The sequence below is a fragment of the Dryas octopetala genome, chromosome 8, assembly GCF_963921425.1.
Source record: "Dryas octopetala chromosome 8, drDryOcto1.1, whole genome shotgun sequence".
NCBI lineage: Eukaryota > Viridiplantae > Streptophyta > Magnoliopsida > Rosales > Rosaceae > Dryas > Dryas octopetala.
In genome coordinates, this window is record NC_141373.1 from 17,620,802 (window position 1) to 17,632,488 (window position 11,687).

General features: G+C 40.6%; 2 long non-coding RNA genes across 2 annotated transcripts; one reads left to right on the plus strand and one right to left on the minus strand.

The window, feature by feature from the left end:
* Window positions 1-2,417: 2,417 nt before the first annotated feature.
* LOC147277706 (uncharacterized) lies at window positions 2,418-4,469 on the plus strand. Its single transcript, XR_015124052.1, has 3 exons — window positions 2,418-2,611; window positions 3,228-3,286; window positions 4,238-4,469. It is a non-coding gene; the product is annotated as an uncharacterized LOC147277706 (long non-coding RNA).
* A 2,729-nt stretch (window positions 4,470-7,198) lies between these two features.
* LOC147277707 (uncharacterized) lies at window positions 7,199-8,723 on the minus strand. Its single transcript, XR_015124054.1, has 2 exons — window positions 8,624-8,723; window positions 7,199-7,586 (listed from the first exon to the last, which is right to left on the minus strand). It is a non-coding gene; the product is annotated as an uncharacterized LOC147277707 (long non-coding RNA).
* Between the last annotated feature and the right edge of the window lie 2,964 nt (window positions 8,724-11,687).

Here is an 11,687-nt window from a genome sequence, read left to right on the forward strand (position 1 = left end):
AGGCTCTGATAACTACTTTAAATATTAAGTTCATATCTATGTGAAATTGTTGGGTCTGAGACCCTTTTGGTTGTGGTAGAGGTGGTTGCTGTTTTAGAAGTGCTTCTTAACAAGTTTGAAATTTCGGGGTTAGTCCATTTTCAGGGGAGGTTCTGCCGAATTTTCGGTAGAATTTTCCTTGATTTTGGATACCCGCAGGACCTCTTCGGGTTTCAGGGTGGAATCTGGGGGCGGTCCTGTCAACTTGGTATCAGAGCGTTAGGTTTTAGATTCCTCAATTCTGCACTAAATGTGCATCCCCATTATTGATAAGAGTTTGGTTTTCTTATAGGTATTATGCCTCCTCGACGACGTGGCCGACCACCGGGGACCCACCCTAGGGTAGCAGAAGGTGTCGATGAGACGACACAGGGTTTCGAGCAATCTATTGATAGGCTAGCAGAGGCAGTGACTGCTGCTGTTCGTACTAGGGCTTTTCCTGAAGGAGAATTCAGCATTGAGCGTGCCCGTAAGCTCGGGGCCTCAAATTTTTCGGGTACTTCAGATCCCAGTGTGGCTAACGAGTGGATGATACAACTCGAGAGGATTTTTGAGGTTATGGGATGTCCCGAAGACCGAAAGTTAGTCTTGGCTACCTTCCTGTTAGTGGGTGATGCTTATTACTGGTGGGACTCGGAGCGATTGGGACTCACGGCATTTGAGATTTCTTGGGATAGGTTTAGGAGAGCTTTTTATGAGAAATACTATCCCAGAGTTTATTGCGACGAGATGAGGGCGGAGTTTCTGAGGTTGAAACAGGGTTCTATGACAGTAGCAGAGTATGAGAGGAAGTTTACTGAGCTTTCTAGATTTTGCCCAGCACTTGTGGCAGAAGAGACAGATAGATGCTCAAGGTTTGAGGAGGGTTTGAAGGACTCCATTCGCACGGCAGTCACTGCAGTTAACCATTCCACTTTCTCTTCACTGAGAGATGCTGCCATGAGAGTTGAGAGATCTTTAGCTGAGCGGGGCAGCAGCGAGGCGAGACGTCGCCCTTTTTCGAGTACTACAGCGGGTGGTCCTAGTCAAGGATCATCCAAGAGGGGCAGTTTTAGTTCCAATTCTTCTGGGAGCGGTGAATTCGGAGGTTTTATACGTGGCTTTAGGGATAGTGGAGGATCTGGGCATAGACAGAGTCATACCCATCAGTCTGTGAGTAGTTTGGGTCAAGGCTCAGCACAGTCGAGCGGGTCCCAAGATAGACGCCATCGTGGGGCAAGTCGCCCAGCATGTAGTACATGTGGAAGGTACCACACTGGGGTATGTCACGTGAGTAGTGCTGGATGTTATCATTGTGGGCAGACGGGTCACTTTGTGAGGGAGTGCCCAAAGTTAGAACAGGGAATTGGAGGAGTTTCAGGTTCAGCCCTTCCTCTGGGATGGACTTCTGGGGGCCAGAGTCAGGGGCAAAGAGTAGTGCAGACTGCGGGTACTACGTCGAGTGGTGGTATTCAGTCCAGCCATGTCAGCAAGGGCGGAGGACAGCAGAGGGGTCAGTCAGGACGTCCCAGGGGCCAGGGCAGAGTCTTCGCTATGACACACCAGGATGCTTTGGCTTCACCGGAAGTCATGATGGGTACGATTTCTATCTTTGGGCAAAGTGCATGTATTTTATTGAGTACTGGTACCACACACTTTCCTCTATCACTTAAAGGCTGTTATAGAATCTAGAAGTTTGGTTTACAGTCAGTTGGTAAGTTGGGAAGAGGGTGTTTTTGACTTCCACTAAATTTCGAGGACGAAATTTTTTTTAAGGGGGGAAGATTGTAACGACCCGACCCAAAATTCAGGAGAAATTTTAATTTCTATTCGTTTTGGCCATGTAGAGGCATATTGAGAAATGGATTTGAGAGACTCGTATCTTTTCAAGTTTTTTTTTCTAAATAATTTGGGAATTTAATTGAGAAATAACGAGGGGTTTTGGGTTAAAAATTTTTATTGGGCTTGACCCAAAGTCGACTTTTAAAATAAAAAGGGCTTTTGATTTTGACTTTGGGTCCGTTAGATAGGTTTCGATCCCACGGTTTCATAGACACGTAGCACGCTTCAATCAGAGTTACAGTTTGAAAGATATGGGCGTTTGAAACGAGGGGCAATTTCGTAAAATAACAAATTGGGGTTTAAAAATCAGATTTTTTTTAGAACTTTCTCTCTCTCTCAAGAATCTTCTCTCTCTCTCTCTCCCTTTTTATTCTCTCCCTCTCTCCCGGAGCTCACTCACCTCCCCCTCTCCTCTCTCACCGGCGTGACCAGCTCCGGCCATCTTCACGGCGACCAGAGGCCGGCGACCAGCTAACCCCACTGACCCAGTCCTCTCTCCCCGTGCTCTCTCTCCTTCGCGTCTCTCTCTCTTCCTCTGTGTGCGCGCGACACCATCATCGGAGGGCAGCCTCCGGCCACTTTCCCGACGGCATGAGACCACCGTCGTGACCCCTGTGAGCCGGCCGTTCCTTTCTGTGCACCCCTTGTCGGCCCGCCACCCCTGTGCGCAGGAAATCGCCGGAGAAAACTCCCCCAGCCGCCAGTTTCTCTTGCCGATTCCGGCCATCTTCGAGCTCCGATCAATAAATTGGTTAGTGGGTTTTCTTCCTTTCTTCATGGGCTTTCAAACCCATATGGTGTTACCTGTCAATTTTACACAATTGTGATTTTGGAAAATTGGGGTTTAGGGCTCATTTCGGGTTCCTATCAAACATTCGAAATTTGATGAGGTTGTATGTATTTTTGTACAATTCTCATCCCTAATAATCTTTAATTTAAGTTTGGAACTGATGATTCGAAGAAATCTTGGAGAATTGATAGTTTTTGAGTATTTAGGAACTTGATTTTGAGGAATTATGGGTCATTTCGGGTTGGCCTTGTACATTTTGTTTTGGAGTTTATTTTGGACCATTGTCGGGTAATTTTTATTCATATGAAACCCCAATTGAAGTTTAGAATCGAAAAGGGTGTGGATTTTGGAGAAATGTTGGAAATTCAATATTGATGTCACCACTTGAGTGATGACGGCAGTGGCTCTAACCACCCCGCTGTCATATTAATTATCTAGCAGCAATTTAAATTTTTTTTAGTTGGTTATCGATTTAGGGTAGGTGGAGGCTGTTCGGGTGAACCAAAGTTTATATTGAGATTGAATTTGGACACTTTTTAGATTATGAAGCTATCCTTGGATGATTTTCTTGTTTCAGGCGAGGCGACCGTGGCTCGTGACGATCCGGTGGAGGATCGAAGCTAGACTTCCCAATTTGTGAGTGGACTTTATTTTTATAAAAGTTTATGCTTCTAAATGTCTATGATTTCATTTATTTAATGGTGGATTTGTGTTGAGAATTGTTATTTAAAGTTCCTTCAAATGATATCCTTTTAGACTAATGACTTTAAAAGAGTGAGACGTTGTGATTTGAGGAAAGATACATGTCTGATGAGTTGGGTTGTTAAAAGGAATTGTGAAAAGAGTATTTAAAACTGCTGTGTAAATGCACGTGTTGACCAGTGAGCCTGCTCGGCGGAGTGACCCTCCGTACGAGATTGTGGCCAGGATACAAGCCTGCTCGGCGGAGTGACCCTCCGTACGAGATTTTGGCCAGGATGTGAGCCTGCTCGGCGGAGTGACCCTCCGTACGAGATTGTGGCCAGGATACGAGCCTGCTCGGCGGAGTGACCCTCCGTACGAGATTGTGGCCAGGATGTGAGCCTGCTCGGCGGAGTGACCCTCCGTACGAGATTGTGGCCAGGATGTGAGCCTGCTCGGCGGAGTGACCCTCCGTACGAGATTGTGGCCAGGATGTGAGCCTGCTTGGCGGAGCGACCCTCCGTACGAGATTGTGGCCAGGATTTGAGCCTGCCCGTGTGTGGGATTGTGGCCAGGACAATGTTTACAGTACGAGTACAAGTTTAAGTATTTTGAGATATCAGTTTATGAGGATAATTTCAGTTCAGATTTGCTATTTCTCAGCTTGGAAAGTTTTATTGCTTTTTCAGTATATTGAGGTCTATTGAGATGATTTTCGGAAATGATTTTGAAAATAGTTTTTAAAACTGGGGATTTCAAAAAGTGACGTGAGGTCTTAGAGCTAAGTGTGGTTTTGAAGGTTTTTTCTGAAACAGAATGGTTACTTTTGATTTCATTTTTAATAAACTATCCACTCATTGAGTTATCTCACAAGTTATCTTGTTTTGTCTTAAATTGTCCCCCCAGGTAGTAGCTTGGTGGAGGTCGAGCCAGTAACGTCGAGCGTTTGTGTCCATCTTCCGACTCGGACCCTGTAGGCACTATTAAAATTTTTGTAGAAATTCTTTGTAATAGGATAGAGGCTCTGATAACTACTTTAAATATTAAGTTCATATCTCTGTGAAATTGTTGGGTCTGAGACCCTTTTGGTTGTGGTAGAGGTGGTTGCTGTTTTAGAAGTGCTTCTTAACAGGTTTGAAATTTCGGGGTTAGTCCATTTTCAGGGGAGGTTCTGCCGAATTTTCGGTAGAATTTTCCTTGATTTTGGATACCCGCAGGACCTCTTCGGGTTTCAGGGTGGAATCTGGGGGCGGTCCTGTCACCATACACACGTGTGAATAAAATCAGCACGTGCAGGCAATCCTGGTCATACGTGCACGCAGAGCAGCCCCCAATGGGCGAAGCATCCCGACACACGGCCCAAAGGCTATATGTGTGCCGTGATGGGTCCCAAAGACCTATGTATCTGAAAATCTGGAGGGTACTGCAAAGGGTGGTTTGAAAACCATTTTTCCATAACCCAAATAAATCTTTTTTCCACCAAGAATAGAATAATTGTACTTTTCCAAGAAACTTTAATTTCCATAAAAACTTATTGCATAATTCCAACTCAATTTCACAATACATAAATCAAATCACTCCTTTCGACCAAAAACTGAAATAATAAAATAAACCATATGTATAGAGTAAGAAGCTGAAGTCCTTTCCAAAAGAAATTTATCAACTCCAAGCTTACTCAAAACTTTGAAAACGATTTATTTCCAATAACTCTTGTATTAATCAAGTTTGAAATCGTACATTTCTCTCGACTCTTAAAACCAAATTAATTCGTCAATCTCGTATGAAAAATCATTTAATAAGACTTAAAGTAATGACATTAATCAAACTAATGGAAATGTAAACTTTGAAAATCACAATCATTTTTAACAAGTCCAAATCCCAAAATATTCTAACTTCATCCATACTCAAATAAAACTCGAAATAAGCAAATAAATTAAACCATAAAGTAACAAATGTTTTTAAAACAAAAGTCCACTCACAGTGAGAATCCTAACTTCAATCCTCCTCCGGGTCGTCTCGAGCCACGATCGTCTCGCCTATAGAATAAAATAATACAACCATAGATTAGCCTCGATTCTACGACATTTAAAGAGTGTGTGTGTAGCCTAAATGTCCCTCCCGACTCACGTTTTTCCTACTAGTTAGAAATCGTTTTTCTTTAAACTATACACTCTCACCCTATTCCAAATCCATCCTGACTCCAACTACGACACCCAAGTCCTCAAATTTAACCACAAATTCAAGAGAAAACCGGCAAGTGGCCTAACTTTACTTGGGGCCTAACCTTACTTGGGGTCGTCCTAGAGTTAAAGACGATCCCCGTAAAGTGTCCGATCACAAGCCAAATTGAAATTCCGTCGCTCAAGTCGCACCCACCTATTCAAAATCATCAACCAACTCAATTTTAGCACCCCAATTAGCGCTAGATAATTTTCGTGACAGCCAAGCGGTCAGAACCCACGCTGTCGTCGCTCAAAGTGGCGGCACCAAACTATATTGCACAAATTCCTCCAAATTACTCTAGATTTCTGATTCTAAACATTCCTAAGGTCTTATGGGGAAGAATTTCGTCCAAATAAAACCACAAGAACATCCTTCTAAAACTGAAATTCTCATATATCCCGAATGGCTCAAAATCCCCAAACTCAATCTTCAATATAAACTCAAAATTAAACAGCCACAACACAAGGTATTGAAAGCCCATCAAGAGGGAGAGAGAACCCACCTGGTATGGAGGTGGTTGGCGCCGGATTTCACCGAAAATTTGGCTAGACAAAGGGGAGCCAAACCGCTGGGATTTCTGTGCGCGCGGGCTGGGCTGGTTGGAGTGGCCGGCGAGCTAGCAGGCGTCGGGGATGTACGCTGGTGACCTCAGGTGGCTGGAGATGGCTGGGAGAAGAGAGAGACGGCGGCTGAGTGATGGACGTTGGCTGATGCGCAGGGGTTGGTTGCGCACAGAGAAAAGAAAGAGAGAGGAAACACGGCACTACTACAATAATATAAATAGACAACGGTGAAAAACCGTTGTCTATTTACCCAAAATTCCGTCGTCTAGGCGAGTGACGACTATAGTATATTTAGACAACGGTAAAAACCCGTTGTCTAAATGTATTAATACAACATTTATAATTTAAAACTGTTGTCTAGTATCCACCAAAATACCCAATATTCATCTTAAACAGTTGTGTTGAAACCCAATACACAACGTTTACAGATACAAAACAATTGTATTAGTAATAATTAGACAATACTTATATGATATAAATGTTGTCTGAAGTCTTATTAAACATCCGTTTTAAGAAACACCGTTGCATAATTAAGTATAAAACCAGCATGATGTTTGTACATAAGAAACTCAACAACAGTTTTTACTAAAACATGTTATTTTAATTACTTATACATATCATTTTATATCTTAAAACCGTTGGGTAATCATGTTTTCCACAACTTTTTTTAACTATATGTGATGTTAAGTTAGGTGTTTGACAAGTAATTTTTTTTCAAAAATGTTGTATAGATAGATGATACACATCAATTTTTTGGTTAATCGTTTTAACTGTTGTTAGTAGGAGTTTTATACAATGGTTATTTAACTAAAACCGTTGTCTATTGTTAATTAACATAAATTTTTTAAATTTAAAACTGTTGTTTGTTTGATTCACATTTTAATATCCTTGCTTACATCCAATTGAATCCCCATTAATTCCCTGCTTGCATATCCAATTGGAATTAAATCCCACTAAATCCCTGCTTGTTGCATCCAAAGTAATCCACAAATATTGGTAACTCAAAAAGATCCATGAATTCATTAAATTGGAATTGGAGTTTACAAAGTCGATCATGATAACAAACCCATTCACACATTCCTTGCCAATTAATGTACAGCCCAAAAAATTATAAGTAACTTGATAACTACAAAAAGTACTTGTTGATTACAAAAACTATAAAGCTAGGGATGACATGGTCTAACCTAAGTAATCGTGCAAAGTCAGCCATATAAATACCAAAATATCTGACTTTGCAAGATTAGCTAGTCAATGAACTGCTCCCATCATAATATTGCATGTCTACACAGCCTAGCCAGTTAGCTATACAAAATATTTACCAAAAAATGCTTGTTAAACCCAGCCAGCAGATTTAGGGAAGTGAGGAGTACGTATTGGATCTACATATAGCGCACCAGAAAGCCTGCCCATTCAGCACGTACTTCATCAATCTGGTCCTGTGAGTAGGTGTTGTCCTTTCTCCTTTCCCACTGAAATTAACCATGGAGTAACAAAGGGATTAACATAAGGGAATACACCAAGACACAAGTGACTTAAAAAACAATTAACCTGCCATAACCATCAAGTTAATCATCAACCATCAAATTAATGATCTAATTGACTTAAAAAACAATCAACCTGTCATAACCATAAAATTAATCCATCATCATCATAATTAACAAGGGTTTTTACACAATTGATCCAAACCACATTTTAAACAAAATGAAACATGTCCCAAGTGTAATGAGGTTGCAGCCAAACCATCATGTTATCATGACACCATGAAACATGCAAACTGTAACACATGCAGTATACCAACATTCAACATTCAAACCTGGGCAAAGTTTAGTAGACAGCAGGAAATTGTTCAAAGGTCTATTTTGATTTGGTAAGATTGAAATAATTCTAGCATGCAAACTTAATTAGATGAAAGAGCTTAATTCCACTTATGACGACTACACAAAAATAGTGAACCCCAATATCTGTTTAGAAGTTACAAAAATTCAGGAAATTAATTTGCTGGCCAATTAATCAATTTCATGAAAGTGCAAGTCACCAATCAATTGGTCAACATGACAAAACAAACAGGCTAAATCTAAGCATAGGTCCAAGAAAAGAGTTGCATGACCCAAAGAAAGGTGGGATTTTCAAAAATAAACTATCAAAGGTGCATAACAACACAACAAATGATAAGCATATGTAAAATGAGTAACCTAAATACACCAAAGAAAAAAAATCAAAAATAAAAGAGAACAAGCGACTTGGAAACTAGTAGGGCATCAAGTTGCTACTATAAATAACTTCTTTGTTTTCATAATGCTACTATGAACACATGCAAATGTGCATAAGACTTAAAATCTGTCCCAATTAAGTCTAGGCCAAATGCTACCTAGGACTTAAAATCTGCCCCACATGCAATTAACCTTTCAGCTTATTAAATTTCAAACTTCCCATGATATATATATCCTAGTATATATACATTCCAAATAGTATAAAATTAAGTCTAAATTTCAAGTTCAGTTTGTACCTTGGTAGCAAAGCTTAATCCTTCATCTTCAACTATCTCTTTCATAAACCGCATAACAAAATAGCCACACTCCTTGTGGGTTGGTTGTTGAGGAATGCCCTAAATAGTATAAGCAATAGAATTAGGACCGAAATTCATAATCTTAAGTATTATATCTAAATCACTATGAACTTGAGTAGAAATTAGCAAACATGCATACCGACAAGTTTTTCCACACAACTGCCTTGTTCCCTTTCTTATTCCCTTGGGCTTTAAAGATTCTGATCGCACTTTAACATGAAAACAGATACCGTGTATCAGCATAGAAAATAAAAACCTTATACATGCATATGCATAAATAAATCAAACTGCTGTTTTGGGAATCAAGCTTCTGCTCAATTAATTACTTACTTGTCCACCACGGTTCTCCATTCTTCACCACATAGTCTCCTTCTCATTGGGTCCAAAAAATGGACAATCTCCTTGCCCGGATTGACAACCGTTAACGCCCAATGATTTCTACACAAAAAATTCATTAAACATCTACCAAACTTCTTATGGATTATGTTAAATTGCAAAACAACTATAAAACACATTAAAACAATTACTTACCCAGAGTTATAAGGGACTAAGTAAAGCTGATCCTCAGCAGAACTTTTGAACCTATCTGCTAATACTCGTGATCTCTCATCAACGGTTCCACAGCCAATAGCCCCCATTCGAGCAGGGTCAATAAAACCAATCATGTCATTCATTTTTGATTTCTTAACCACATCGAATAAAAACCTATAAGGAACATACATAATTTAACATATCATAGTGGAAGAAAGCTTGCCAAACTTATTACTTAATTCACATGGAAAGACATAATTAAGCTACCTCATATACACAACAATGCAAGTGGCTGATATCTCCTCGATACGGCTAAACTGCTCTATATCTTCACTCAGTACGTGGATTTTCCGAGGCTGACCAAAAACTTCAGGTTCAATTACAAAGTGGATTGTCGCATCCTTCTTCATGCCAGTTTGTGCATACATGCATAACACCTTCAATGTAGGGGGCAGTACTTTCAGGTCCAAAGGTTGTGGCTTGTTTACACTCTTTTGATGCTTATCAGCTTTGGCCTTCAAGGGTTTCTAGGTTCAAAATTAAAAATATGTTAGATGTAGGATTTCATAAATAACATCAAAAATTGCCAAAATCAACACGGTTGACCACAATACCTTAATACCCTTTTTGTTCTCCTCCATAGGCAAAACAAACTGTTTTGGCCAAGCTACAACACAACCTTTGGCTTGGCCCACAGTTTCAAGTTCGCCTCTCACAGGGATGGGAAGCAGTGCATCATCATTAAATGAAGCATAGATTGAAACCCTGAGGTTGTCCTTTCCCAAAGGAATGCCATGGACAGTCGGGTTGTCAACCTGTACCTCAATCAGTGTTGCATGTGCAACAATTTTTTTATCCTCACCTTCCACAACTAACTTGCATTGTTTCCCCTGCACACAAGACACAATTTCAAATTAACTGAAGGCATTTTAACTAAGCATAACTGAAGGCATTTTCACTAAGCATTTTAACTAAGCGTAACTGAAGACATTGTTTAGATGCATATAAAATTTCATTGAATCACCTTAAATATTGATTCCCTCACAAATTCAGAATCCACATCCATGATGTCATCCTCCTTTGGATTTTCATTCAATCCCAACACCTTCTTTGCAGCATTACAACTGGCTTTATCGGATCCATATTCCACGGTGTGTGGAGTTGGGGGAGTGGGAGGAGCAGTCTTTTGTACCGGGACTGGGATATTTGCAGCAGGACCCTTGACATTAGCTAGTATTTCATCCAATGTAGTCACCTTGGCCTGCCAATCAGGGGACCCTGCTGCCATTAACTTGTCTCGCTCATCCATCACAAGTTTGGCCACAATATTTGCTCGCTCCTCCTCCAAAATTTGAGCCGAGATCTTTCTTTTCTCCTCTGCCATTATCTCTGCCTTGATTTTCTCTCGTTCCTCTGCCACTATCTGCGCCACAATCTTCTCTCGCTCCTCCTCTACAATTGCTTTAATTGACTCTCTCACATTCTCTTTCACACTTGTCTTCCTTCGCTTAGGGAGGTGGAAGTATGAATTTGGTGTCACATAACTTCCAACTGCTCTAACCCTGCCACCATGCTCAGGGGTCCCCAAGGCAAGTGTCAAAACATCATTGCTACCAGATGTACTTAATTTCCCCTCCTTCTCTTGTTGCTTCAACTCTTCCTGAAAATGCAATTAAAAAATTGTTAAAAAATAATGAGAAACAAGCAATGATGTGGCTGTTATAAACTGTAGGGTGCCATGAACTAAGTATAAAAATTTAGCGTGCAGACTCACAATCCGATTTGCTAGCTCAGCTGCCTTGGCATCTATGATTTTACCCTCTTTATTTGCACGTGCTTTCATCCAGAGAGTAGCACGATCAACCTCTTCTTGGTCAGAATTCATGTCATTCAACTGCCAAAAGCCATATGGTTTTAGAACTTATAGACGGTCTTACATACCTAAACATCATAACACAAAATCAGCGGATTTAAAAACACATCACTAACCAGTTCTGACTCCAACCCAGCATACCCTTTACGCGACATTCGATGTTGGTACTCGGCCTTTGCACGTCTCTCCTGCTGAACTTCATGAAGTTTCTACAATCCAAACAAGTAACAAATTACTTGCATCAAATAGGAAGATGTGACAGTAATTTAAGGGGATATAATATGTAAAAATCATGAAATTACCAAAAAATTTGGTTCTAGTCTTGACTGCACAAACTCGTCCCAGTCAGCTTTCTCAAGGAAGTTATACTCTGCAGGGGGTTTCTTAAGTTTCTCAAGGTCATCTATAAATGGTAGTACAAAAGCAGTCGTGAGACGGCTCTTGAATTCCCTCCATTTAGCACCCGCTGATTTCATTACCAGCTTTATTACCATGTACCAACCTATGAGGTCTTGTTTGTGATCCACAGATTGGACAAGCATTATACCCTTTCACAATGCAGCCAGATAAGTTTCCATAGGCCGGAAAATCGTTGATGGT